The sequence below is a fragment of the Plectrocnemia conspersa genome, unplaced genomic scaffold (assembly GCF_051122295.1).
Source record: "Plectrocnemia conspersa isolate PC_06_02 unplaced genomic scaffold, ASM5112229v1 ptg000003l, whole genome shotgun sequence".
Classification (NCBI taxonomy): Eukaryota; Metazoa; Arthropoda; class Insecta; order Trichoptera; family Polycentropodidae; genus Plectrocnemia; species Plectrocnemia conspersa.
This window is the reverse complement of record NW_028277167.1, coordinates 11,074,528-11,088,990: the sequence shown is the minus strand read 5'-3', so window position 1 is coordinate 11,088,990 and position 14,463 is coordinate 11,074,528. Positions and strand designations below refer to the sequence as shown.

The following is a 14,463-nucleotide window of genomic DNA, read 5'->3' as shown; positions in this document are numbered from 1 at the left end:
AGTGCTAATTACTTTGTATATATTTAAGCAAAGGTCAAAGACATTTTCCTCATCGACAACCCATTAGTTCCTCAAAATATAAGTTTCAATATAAATCTAGTGACACCGTAAGATATCAATCGTCTGTTTTTTTAATTTTTTATTATTCATGGAATTATCTTGTATAAAATCAATCGTGCGGAGAAATCTGTCAAACGGACTTGGCAGAACTACGACTTCTTTAGTCTTTGATGATGGATAAACATTTTTCACTAGCTAATGTCCAAAAATATTTTTTATAAAAAGGCACGCCTGTAAACTAAGAATATTTGGTAGATTGGCACCGGATCTAAAGTCAGATATATAGCGTTCTACATAAATTGCTATAATGTATCATAGTTACAATCAAGGTAGATCGTGTAGTTTATCACAATGTTTGACTTTATGTATCGTACATATGCTTCGATATTTATTTTAAAAAAAGAACCATTCATGAGGAATATCATATGCATTTGAAGAATGACTTATGATTTATTCATATTCAGCAGATGTACATGGGTTTCGCGTGCCCGCGTTTAGATAGTGCTGAGTGCCTAATTTAAAAAAATAGCCAAGCTCTCCCCTCAGTCAGCTGTAAGCAAATGCCCAATGGACAATAGGAGTTTTTCGTCACACATCCAAGGGTCATACTCGGTAACAGCTGATGCCGAAGGGGTGACGTAGGACAATGGTATTTGGGGTTGTTTTGGCATTAAACGCGTACCGCGATTAGGCAGACCAGGAGTTGCTTTCTTGCATGGGAGTACTTATGCTACCACAAAATATGTAGTCTATGCATATGTGTAGTCGACTGAGAACCGGTTTTTTTGTATATGCGTGCACACTAGGTAATTCTTCGGCGTTGTTTTTCGGACAGGCGTTTAGCATAAAGTATTAAACTTGCGAGTCGGTGTTTAATAAGGCGATAATGACGGTATGCCTCCATTGTGGCCGATAACAAAAGGAATTCGTGTTAAGAAAACATATATTACGTGATGGAGAGGTGAAGACTATTGAAAGTGTTTGGAAAATGTTTTCGACGGCTCATTTTCGACAACTGACTAGCTCAAAATGCGATTACGAACTCAAGTAACAGTATGTGTGTTACAGCACCATAAATGGATTATGTGTATTACTTAAAATAATTTAGTTTAATGGATATAATTGCGAACAAAAATTCAAGAAGAATATAATAGCAGTTTGAAGTAGGGATTCTGTAGCAATACTTCATTCAGTTTATAATTACAGAAACTATATTTTAACGTCAAATTTAAATGAATATTTAAAAAAAATATTCTAAGAATATACATATTTTATAATATTATTATAATAATTATTTTAACGCTCTACAGTGAAAATTAATACTAAAGAATTAATACAGAGATGCTACGACGATTCTGCTAAAGTAATTATTATTTTTTAATTAAATTATTTACGAATTGCTTCGGATAATTCATTTCATTTGGCGTAGAATTGATGTAATGATTTTTTCCATCAATTGAAGAAATTTATTAAAATAATGATTAAATAATTATTGAAAAGCCTAAACCAGTTCTACGGAATTTAGTTTTAAAAATCCTTTACTTTTTTATAAAATATGTAGCAGTTTTATTGGTAATATAAAGGAACATATTACAAAATAAGATTTTTATTACTTCTTACTGAAATTTGTAGTTTTTGCAGTAAATGGTATTTTTTTATTTTACACGAGTTTACCCGCCAACAGCACCGAAATAAAGTTTTTGTTTTACGTTTATACATTGAGAGTACGGCAAAAAAATATTATTTTATTTTATAATAAAATGGGAATTAATTCTACCTGTACGACCTAATAATTTTCCCCTTACGAGGCAAAAAAAACCGCGCGCTCCGGAGATGTAAACTCAGAGTACATGTAAAAATGTATAAAAAATAACGATTGAAAATTAAAAAAAAAACACAAATTCAAACAATTAAAAGTTAATATCAAAAGAATAATGGCGATGTCAAAAGCATTTGACATCGCAGTTATTCTGTATAAATGTATAAAATGAAAGTAGCAACATTAATTTTTAAAACTAATATTGAAAAAACATCACTGCTTACGAAGCAAAATATCCTAGTGGCAACACTCATACGTTTGTCTGATTTTATTGACAGAATATGTATTTTTGTTACTACATACTGATAATTACTTATATATCGTGATTATTTAATTATTTATGAGAATGAATCGCAAAAGAATATTAAAAACATGAACTTTTTATTCGACACACACACGATTTTTACTGTGATGTACACTTGATGTACATCACAATAAAAATCACCATTAAAATATGACAAAAATAAAAATAGTTGATGATCAAAAGTACAATAACAACCTTCAATCAAAAAAAAAACTACTGAACAGGTAACAAATACAGGTTGTCACATGACAAACATGACAAACATGAAATATATTTAAATAACACATACTTATTAAGGACCTATTTTTTATACAAATTTTGATATTTTTTTATTAGCTGTAGCAGTTCATTATTAGAGAATTTTTAACTAACTTGATTATAACCAATCATCACAATATTAATCTGTAGGTAACATATTTAATTTAAAAATATTATATACTCTGTATATATTATATTGAAACAATTGAAAACTTTCCAGTTGAAAACTTTGATCTGAAAAGATCTGTAAAACTTTCGTCTCTCAATGTGAAATTTATGCACGCGTGCCACACAACTGATACAGTTCTTCCACAAATTGAATCCAAAGTCGATTATATCGCTGCTTTCATGAAATGACCCCTTTTCCGTCGTCCCCGCGGAATTCCGCTGCTTTTGCGGCCTTCGAGCAAGGCCACAACTGTATTATGTGCAGAAGAGTCAATAAATAAAATATGCACACACCGACGAAAAAAAAGCACTCGAGATTTCAACGTATGAAATTCTCCACTACACGATATAAATAAATCAAAAGCAAAGATAACGTAGATAAAAGTAGACTCGACCGGGTGTGCCAGTCGTTGTAAATTAAATACCGAACGATCGTCACTTATGATCTATTTCGTATGTAAAGTCAATCTTTGTTATATCACAGGTGAATTTTCCCCACTATTCGCAGTTTATCATCTGCCAGCTGGTGTGTTCTATTATTGTAAATGCGTCGGCATCTAATCATATTACGGGACAACGTCCTGTTATTTTGGCATTTTGACAACTTTTCAACGGTGAAGATTGACAACGGGCCGTTTGGCGTTAATAATTGTTGTTTTTATTATAACTCAATCATGGTTCGACTAGTATAATGCGTGAAAAGCTAATAGGCATTGTTTGAAAAGTATCAGTTTTAAAACGCGAAGCTATATGTCGATAACAATATAAAAATACTTTGATTCATGCATTGTGATCTTGAGAAACGTCTCAACCGACAATTGCGAAATCAAACGGACTTCTAAATTAAATATCTGCAGAGATAAATATCTTTTATATTTGTACGAAATATTTTATTTTTTCAATAAATTAATAATAATACATATATATCTTAATAAAATAAAAATAAAGTCGGAATAGTGTAGTCTGTAAAGTTTTAGATGATTATATTGATGTCACCGATTTTCAGACTTTCAGTCTGGTGGTTAATATTAACGTGTAGATATTTGCCCCGTTGTAACGCATTGAGATTATGTCTATCAAATTGCAATGGAAGATAAAAAAATAAAGAAAATAAATAAATAATTCAGTACTAAGTTAGATTTAAATAAACTTTACTGCAAAGTTAAACTGAAAGATATAAAAAATAAAATAGATTTACACACAGGCAGAAAGACACCAATCGAATATCCGGTTTCAGTTTCGTTTTCGGTATGATTTTTAAAGTTAACTTAATACAAAAAGTCGATTAAAAAAATCAGATCGATTGCAAACGTTACTTATTTATTTTTAGTGAGATATACTAAAATCTTAATAATAAAAAAAACACTATGATGCATATACGGCAGAGAAGCTACACCGATCAATCAGATACGATGTTTAGCCGCACACTTAACTATCTTCGCTGATATGCGTTGTGTGGCACATAGACTTCCGTTAGGGGTTAGGCAATACATGATGAAATTTTCGTTCGAAAAAATATTGAGTCGAATGTAAAAAAATGCATATAAGTTATAGATCATTTTAAGCACAATGAGTAAGCAAAAAGCACGGTAGATCTTTGACTAATACATTAAGAAGTTGAGTACGAATTCCATTGACTAATACATGAAGGAATTGAACTCAAATTCCATGTGTTTTCTTCTGTGTCTAATGCAATTAAATTGTATAATCGATTATCATAAATTAGGTTTTCTTATATTTACCTAATCTCGCAAATGAATATTGTGATAAAGTTTTGGTCAATCTTTTTCTATAAAGAATTAGCCTAATAATTTAAGTAGACTAAAAAAATAATTTTAAGAAACTGAAAATTTTGTAGATTAAGTTAAGTACTTAACCCTTTGGATGCCGGGCATTTTTGGAAAAATGTTCCAGAACTGCCGGGACTTTTTATTAAATAATTAAAAAGTCAAAATGTGTATTTTAGTTTGTAAACATACGGTCGCACGTGCGACGCTGTCTGCAACGAACTTGACCTAATTAATGATGAATATGCGATTGTGTGTTATTTTAGTTCGTATTTACGCTGTAATAAGAGTCATTATCGCATGACGTATTAAAAATTACGAGATGTGAGCGGCGGCGCTCCGACAGGAATCGATAACAATGGTATATAATATGTTATTTATTTTTAAAATGTAAATAAAACTTTTCGTAAATTAATAAAATATGATATTTTTAAATAATGGTTCAAGTAAAAATACCCTACAGCCGGTTAAATTTATATATATATATATATATATATATATATATATATATATATATATATATATATATATACATCAATATATATAAATATATATATATATATATATAAATATATATATATATATATATATATATATATATATATATATATATATATTTATATATATATATATACATATACATCTATATATATATATACATAAATATATATATATACACATAAATATATATATATACACATAAATATATATATATACATAAATATATATATATATACATAAACATATATATATATATATATATATATATATATATATATATATATATATATATATATATATATATATATATATATATATATATATATATATATATATATATATATATATATATATATATATATATATATATATATATATATATATATATATATATATATATATATATATATATATATATATATATATATATATATATATATATATATATATATATATATATATATATATATATATATATATATATATATATATATATATATATATATATATATATATATATACATATATACATATATATATACATATATACATAAATATACATATATATATATATATATATATATATATATATATATACACATAAATATATATATATATATACATAAATATATATATATATATATATATATATATACATAAATATATATATATATATATATACATAAATATATATATATATATATATATATATAAATAAAAATAATAATGAAATTAAAAAAAAATAATGATTATAATATATTTATAACATATATTTGAAAAAATGTTATATACCCCTGAAGCAATTACCCTACAGACGGTTGAAAATGTATTGGATACTTCGATTTCGGAGCCGTCGGATCCGGCAGTTCTCGTAGTGTAGCCAAAGCCGATATATCGGATTTCGGTAGCCAAAGGGTTAATATTAGAAAAATGTATTACACTCAAAAATTATGTAAATTTATTAACAAATAAAGAACCTGTTAAATTAAGGAATAAATGACAAATAATTAAAAAAAAAAAAGAGCTGGGACGTGTTTAGTTATATTTTGTATTTATTGTAAGCTGTAATAATAGATTATAATTAATAAAACATATTTCACTGATTGTAATCTGGTGTCTCACTATGATTGGATGCTGTTTCTGAGGATTTTTTTTTCCCGGTAGTCGGGATTGAAAATTCGAAGGATCCCAGGAATTCCCGACAAAAAAAGGTCACCTCGGACATTTTTATATTTTCTCGTTTCGGTTTCTGAAACGTGAATCCCGGAAATCGGGATTATAAAAATTATTAAGGACCCAGAACTCACTTGTAGGTGTTGATTATATTTACCCCGTTGTAAGGCATTGGTCTTAATTATTTTAAATTTGTGTTTTTATTATTATTTCACAAGATTTTGTCTTTATCAAATATTTAAGGAATCAACTATTAAATTAAAGTTCAATTAAAGCTAAAATTCTGACCCATGTAATATACATTCTGATCACAACCATATTAAAATTATGACCCGAAAAATATGAGTCTTATCTATTTACAATCAACAAAGATGTGTTCAGCGACAGATATGGTGAGCTGGTACAGTTAGTATGGGACGATGCACATCTCTTCAGTTAAAAACTTAGTGTTTGTTTAATTGTTTTGAGAATGTATGTAGGCGGTCATGGCGCATTGGGATAAGCTGTAATGTCATGACGGCCATAATGCAAAGTAATTTAATAAATATATAAATAAAACATATAATAAGCTCAGCTGAACGAAACTATGCAGACATGCGGTCAAACCTGCAGTTTTATTTATAGCTTACAATTTTTACTGTACTCGAACTGATTAATTTAATGGTGTTACATTTTTGATGAATTCAATGCATATGGGTACATTTCATATGTAAGAGGTAATACTATTAGAAATTTAATTAAACTTGATTTTTGTACAACACATAACCACAAAAGCAATAATTCCATTAAGCTTTACCTTAATGAGAACCGTGGGAAGAGAGATGCAGAAAACAATAGAAAGGAATTGGCACAAACTGGAAAATGTATTCGCTGAGTGAGTGCAAGAGAAAGAATATTTATGGATAATTTTCAATTAGAGTTCCATTGACTGTTGAAAGGATACTTCAATATTATTCAATAGAAACTGTTCTATCGACTTATGTTTTTATCACTCAGATTGAACCGCCCTGATAACACACCAACACACCGTCCGATTTCCTTCACGTGCCTGTGTGTGTCGTCCGTGCAAATTGGCACACCCGTGTCGGGCACACTAACGCACACATACATGCACAGGGCCGTCGCACACGTTGCGTATCGAGTACCAAGTTCAAGGACGCGGCCGCACAAAAAACACTATCGCAGAGAGAGAGCGCTAACCCACGCGAATCTTGACAGTATTTGCGAATAGTGAATATGAGGTTTTTATACACACACAAAGACAAATAGGCAAAGTCCGGAATTAACGTTTGCCTCGGTTCTGTGAGATTTTAGCACATTGGTGCCGAATAGTAAGTAGTTGGTGAGACCGGACCAGTCAATGACACGCGAGAGATGAGACGTCTGTAAATCTTCCGTGAAATGTCAGAGGTGTAGCCAGAGACGGAACTTAAAAGTTTGGGGCCTTCAACCAATACAATATTGTGTGCGGTTTAACAGGGAAATATTTTAAGTGATATGTGCATTTAAATAAATACTTTGTTCCATAAAACAAATTGTGCATTTATGTAAGGTAAATCTAAAAAAGGATTTTTTAAACTTCCATTTTTGAATGAATTACTCTTTTATTTAAAGAAAAAACTCATAGATTATTGGTAGCGAAGACTTTAAATTTTGTTTTCTTGATAAATTGATTTTTCTAAAACCCTTTTAATACATCACTGGTCGCAATGTATCTGAGAAATACACTTTTTATTTTTAATATTTATCACTTATAAATGTAAAGTAAGATATTTTTAATTTGTACTACATTTTCAACGTAATTTTAACATTAACGTTTATATCCATTTGGTTGTTGAAATTTGTACTATAGTTGTCTTTACTACTGTTAAAGCGGTAATACAACAACCACTTATTTTTTAATGGGTTAGTATTTGATTTCTATATAATATAAAGTATAAAGCAGATTTTTTCATTGCTAAAGCAGCAAAAACTCATATTGTGAAATTTATGTATGAATTTCATAGGTTAACGCAACTGTCTAATTCGTATCATTTCCATTATTGACAGTCAAATACAAGTGGTCACTTTGCGATAAAAATTGTGTTTAATGACAACTAAGAAAAGTAGTAGTTTACTCATAAATGAAAATTTAATATAGTGGTCGGCTATTGTTCTATATGGATTGTCTCAATTATGTATTAAACTTAATTCTCCCGGTATTTTTTTAAATAATAGCTGGTTGTTGACATTTACACGTTAGATGTATTCATTGCTGTTAAAGCGGTAATCAATTTGACGCTTGACTTCAAATGAGTTGGTATTTGATGTTCAAATAGCGACGCAGTGAAATATTTTTTAAAATATATACTTACTATGAAGCAAAATGTGTTTTGTGAAATTTTCACATCTGAAATTTCTACTTTCAGTTTGCAACGTCATTTTCATCATGAGCTAGATTGAAATATCGATTTAACTGTCAAAGAAAAGGTTGCGTTACATTGAACCAAATGATACTCAAACATCGGACGAAGACGATTAGTAAAGTTATGTATTATTTATTCACAATAACTTTATTAAAAATATGTATGCGTTTTTTCATATTTTTTAATATTACAAAAAATAAATTAAATCATTTCTGGCAACTATACAGAGAGCTAAATATTACTAAAAAATATAACATATGCAACACCTAATTTTGTTCTTGTTTTTTTGGCAAATGTTTCGAATGCTTGACTTTTAATCTAACAATGGATTGTTCCATTGATATTGATAAATTTATTTTTAAGTCCCACGCAATTCCATTAGTTTGCGAATTAACAACAAACAGAAAGCTCTGTGATCTTCAGCATTGCCAAGAGATTTTTAAATTATATAACTGTTCAGAAAAGCAACATTTAAGAACACAATCATTGGACCTATGGCACCGAACGATGCAAATCCGCATTCTCCTACGGGTAAAGGTTAACATGACACGCGTAAGCCCAGTGCGTTACAACGGGCTAAACACAATCAACTCATACAAGTAAGTAGTGAGACATATTTTATTAATTATAATATATTTTTACACCTTAAAATCAAAAAATCAGATTTTTATTTTAATAAATCATTACGTGCTAGTAAAAATAACATTACATAAAAATGTAATTTTTAATAATATAATTATATAAAAATCACTAATTCCGATCTCAAAGACACGATTGAAATTTAAAAAAAAAACTATGGTCCATATACGATTAGAACACAGGTCTTTCAGGTGTTAATCACTGACTATATCACTGGTCAGTGAAAATTGAATAGTTGTCAGCTTAATTATTTTTTTCTAAAATCTAGCTTACTGTTGAATTTATTTTATGTGATTTGAGCATTTTTTTTTGTCTTTTAATATTAGAATCTGATTTGCCAAAACATATTTTTTCATGTATCCTGATATTTCTAAAGTTGCTAATGCAGTCAATATCTTGTTTTAAATTCATACTATCTTAAATTCTAAATACATCTAATTAAACTATAAATGATAGTAATCGGCATTATTATTTTCCATTTAGAATCTTAATAGATATTCTTACTTCTTATTTGATTCTTATTGGGTGCTAACTGTTTCTGTAAAAGCTACTTTTATTTCACTTTATAATTAAAATGCCAAAGTAAATAATCAAAATGTTTAGTTTGTAATATAATTGCAAGTTCAATAAAGCAATTATTTGAATCAAAACAAACCCTTCATTATATTCAAACTCAATCTTTAATATCTTCATCAGTCTTTGTCCGCACGTCTGAAGGATTTTTGTGTTACGCTTCGACGGATAGGCCAATCAAGAAAATCATCAATGCGTTGCACGGCCAATAAATATCGAAGGGAACTTTCGAACATACACAACCGAGTAGCGAAATAAATTACCAATTAAAATATGTTAAATATAAATGTATAGTAATTTATGGGTGAACTTCACAGATAAAAATCATGGTGGTTCCGGCTAGTGACCGCTAGACCGCTAGGAATATTGATTGAAATACGCGGTTATATCATGGGCTCACCGGCCTAGCAAAGGGTTAATGAGTACGCTGTAATATTTTTAGGTAACGATCAGATATAGTTACGAAAATAGTTTTTGTGACTCTTTGTGTTGCATAGTAACATGAATCATTTATATGTAGCGATTAAGCTTGTTTATTTCCAAGCTTTTCTTGACATACACATCGTTAGGCTGTCGGCAAGTCGGTAAATTATACTTTACATCGTGCAGTTTTTAAGGAATACGTCGAATGCCCAAAAACCCAACAAATCGACCGGCGCATTCCTCAAAGGCGTGAGTCACAATTGCAACCGACGGTCTTTGATACCCAAGAAAAAACGCAGAAATTCTAAATGAGAACGTCTCTGGCATAAGTCCAAGACACAACTTCAGTTATAGTACAAACACGAGAAATATGAACGGCGACACGAGACAGTCGGAGGTGGCGCAACTGTAGAGACCTTATTTTCATGAATCGCTCGATTCTTCAGTATTCGATTTAATAGACAAAGCGCCTCTTTCGGGCATGCGTGCCATTGTGACCCGCGATCCACAGGAAGCGACCGAACGACAGAGGAGAATACATGAATAAATATACGTATGGTAAATAAACGAGGAAGTTGTGTGCATCGAAGAGTGGCGGCGGATGCGCGGCCAGTGGGTCATTAACGAGATGCAGTCGCTGCTCCTAGTTCTATGTCAATGGAAAGTAAAAGCAGACCTAGCTCTAGCGCAGCATAGAACTTGCTCTGATGAACCGACGCAGGCAGCGAGCGATGTTGCAACGTTTTTTGTTGTTGACATTGTGGAGTAATAGGCCAGGCCAGTAGGCGCAACCGGCCCTCTATTACGTTTTTGGACACCGGAAAGAAACTCATTGTATCTATCAAATTAGTTCCAAAATGTAATTTTAACATTTTTAAAATCTATTGACACACAGGTAAAGAGACACAAATGCAATTTGTGTGGGTTTGTTTGTATTTATTATGTATGAAAATACTTGTTAAGGTGTCGCAATTTTTTATATTACGTTACGATTTACCCCGCATTACAAAAGAAGCTTGTGAGGCCTAGATCCACATTGAATTGTCGAGCTATTCGTGAACTTTGAGATGGTTAAATATATTTATGGAATGTTCAAAGCTTTGAATGACTCGGCCGAGCTACTCGGTTTGATACTCGGCCGAGTAATTATATATTTGATTTGACTGGGTTATTAGCCGAGTTATTATTGAGTTAAATTTCTGTTTCTTGTTATTATTGTAAATGTAACAACAGTAGCGTTTAGAATTGTCTCGCGCGCCGTCCACTTGACCACGATTAAATTGGCTCGCAGTGCAACACACTGTCGATTTAGTGCAATTCTAGACTGTCGGCAAAGGACAGCACCGAGCATGCACCAATGAAGAAACGGTGTCGGGCCGTTCAATTGGTAATGCGGATGGTTGTCACACCCTCGTCCCGACGGACGCCCAGACATGTCACGCATTGCTTATTCGTCCTTTTTTGTTCCACTTAAAAACGGCGCTCAAAGCCGAAAATATCATCGTAATGCAAGACACGTCGTCATTAGACGAGCGGCGGCCGTTTCGAATGCGTTACTTATAGAGGAAACGTTATTTTTTTGGTGTGCCTCTCCTCTCACTCACGGATACTCACCGCCTCCTCCGTCTAGTACCTGAGTGTGGCCGATGGGGTTATTCCGCGGGTTCTGTGGAATAATTCAACGGCGGCCTCCCAGTATAAATAATGCGATGATTCGAACGGTTTCTACGTTTTCAATGGTGAAAAAGAGCGAGAGGCCGAACGCAACCTTTGTTGCTCAACTAAACGAAGCGACGTTTCAAAACGAAAAAGAAAAAGGTGCCTCGTTTCGACGGTGCGTGGCTACCATCTCTCGGTTTATGATGTTGAATATTGAAGTTCCACAAGATTGGGACAAATCGGGATTTTCACAGATCGTTGATTTCGTTTTATCGTCTGTCCAAATCCGTCAGAGCTGCACGAACGCGATGACTAATCGTCAAACTCGACACATTTCATAAGTTCAGAGAACTCGATCAGAAAAATGTGTATTTTGACGTGTTTCAACTTAAAATCTTGAGGTTTATGTAGATATGATGAGATACTTTTTAAATTTCATCTACCAAATTCAATACCTATCCCATCAAAAGTTTCTTAATTTCCTTTTCAATTGCACCATAGTTTATATATGACATTAACCCATCACCCTCAAACATTAAATAGTAAAACGATTAGCCTTATTAAAAGCCAATTTTTCGCTCCGTGCACTGTGAATTTGAAGAAGTTATTATAAAAAAATGTATTATTAAGTAAAAAAAAAACAAATACACTCTTGTACAAACTTAACATGCAATGATCTCATAGTATGAGAAACAATTACATTTTCAGTACACGCCAGAATATTTAGATGGGTATAAGAACAAATAAAATCACCTATCTAGGTCAAATCACAGCTCGTCAATATTCAAAATTCCAAAACATACGAGTACAAAATACAAACTCCGTATTTTTTACAAATTCTTCAGAAAGTGTTAAATACATATAACGAACATAATACAATTACAAAATATATTTTATAATACCATATGGCATCCTAAGTAAAATGTCGTTTTAGGCTAGAATTTGGATATGTTGAACTGTGCCATTTAAATAAAATAGTATTTACGCAAAATAATATTTTATCAAATTACTACAGAGGTTGATAAAATTTGGCGTATGGGCCAATTGAACCAATATACGCTATGTTTAGAATGAAGTATGTTTTGTTTTTCAATTAACTTTAAAAAATTACTCTTATCGGAATCTAATAAGATACATTTTGGTTAAATCTTAAATGGAGCGCATTTTTCTAGACATTTGCTGTAACAAAACTGATTAAGACTTATTTTACCATACTTCATAATCGTAATGAAGCACTTTAATGAGGATTTGCTAGACTTTTCTACTCGATGAAAAAATATGGCGGTAACATTGTAAATTTGAGTGTTGTTTTTAGTGACAATTTGGAGATGTGTATCGGAATGTTTGAAACAGTGACATTATTGAGTCATTTAAACTTTAGAATATCAACTCTATACATGTTTAAACTTTATAGCAAACGTCGATGGTCATCTTTGCATGAGTGTTTCACTTAAAACAATTAGAAATAGTAGTTATAATTAGACAGTTCATAGAATATGTATCAAAATGGTGAGAGTAGAGTGCCACTATTTACATTTAAGACCTAATTTTTTGAGTGTAATATTTAAAAAAAATGATGTTTAAGTCAGTGTAAACTTTTGGTAGTAAAGGTAAAACTCATTATGTAACAATTTAACGATTTGTAAATTAAATTTACTTTCCATATTTTTTTTTGGATAATTGTCATTGTAAATATATTGGTTAATTTAGTTCCTTTACATACATGAGTTTTGAATTCAACCAAAATATTTTTAGTACAAAAAAAAGCAATTGCCACAGTGTGCGCTGTTGATAAATGGAACATTCAATTTTTGAATGAAACAAAACACACGGTCGTAGCGTAATCGGCGTTTCTCAAACGTTCAAACAAATAAATCGAGATCGATTCACAGTAACATCGCCCTGTTTTGATTGAAAACGTTTGAGAAACGTCAAACGTCAAAATTGTATGCGTGTAAATGTTTTTTATTCGCGCGATTAGAAACCGTGCGCTTCCGCTTTCTCTCCGCTGTCGAGTGTTATGGCCGCCTTTTTCGTTTTTTGGACCGCCATTTTCGATTTGAGGTTAGCAGTCGCCGTCGGCGTTGACTTACCGCACTTGCGGCGCGGCGCCCTCGGTCGGAGCGAAAGCGGCTGGGGGGCGCAGTCGCGCGGGGCGGACGCCCGTCGACGCAGAAGACCGGGAAGAAAAGGAAAACGGGGCACTAAACGCACGACTCTCGCGACCGCAACCGCCAGCGGCGGACACACGACTGGCGGGAGGAGGCGGGCGGGGGGAGGGGCGGCCACAACACGCGGCTGCGCGCGCACCCTCTCACACATGCGAGCGATGCACGCGCGCATACATACGCTCGGTCGGTGCACGATACGTGTGTACGCGTGCGCTGCGGAGCTGCACGCTCGGCGACGTAACCTCAAATCTCGTTCGAGATGACAAAATGGCGGTAACATTTAAAATTATTCATCAAAATGCATTTCAATACAAATACTACAAATTGCCAGATGCATAAATAAATATATACATATATACAGATTTTTTCCGATGTAAATACAGATCTATTCTAATTAATTTATTTTGACAAGTGATGATAATCTCGCAGGCCGTAGGCGCAGAGGCGTATCAAGGATTTTTGGCATATGGAATATAAATTTTAATGAAAAAACTTGTTATACTGAAGTTCTGTAATTTTCTGT

The 14,463-nt window shown here is 31.9% G+C and overlaps 1 protein-coding gene across 3 annotated transcripts in view; it reads right to left on the bottom strand.

Annotated features, from left to right (window-relative positions):
* EcR (Ecdysone receptor) overlaps positions 1 to 14,026 on the bottom strand; it is a 431,050-nt gene extending 417,024 nt beyond the window's left edge. For 2 of the 3 annotated variants that reach the window (XM_088182126.1, XM_088182129.1), the window contains exon 1: positions 13,863 to 14,026. The gene's annotated coding sequence lies outside the window, so the exon portion shown is untranslated. The remainder of the gene's footprint in view (positions 1 to 13,862) is intronic. The other variant, XM_088182127.1, reaches the window with a different exon arrangement.
* Positions 14,027 to 14,463: the final 437 nt, after the last annotated feature.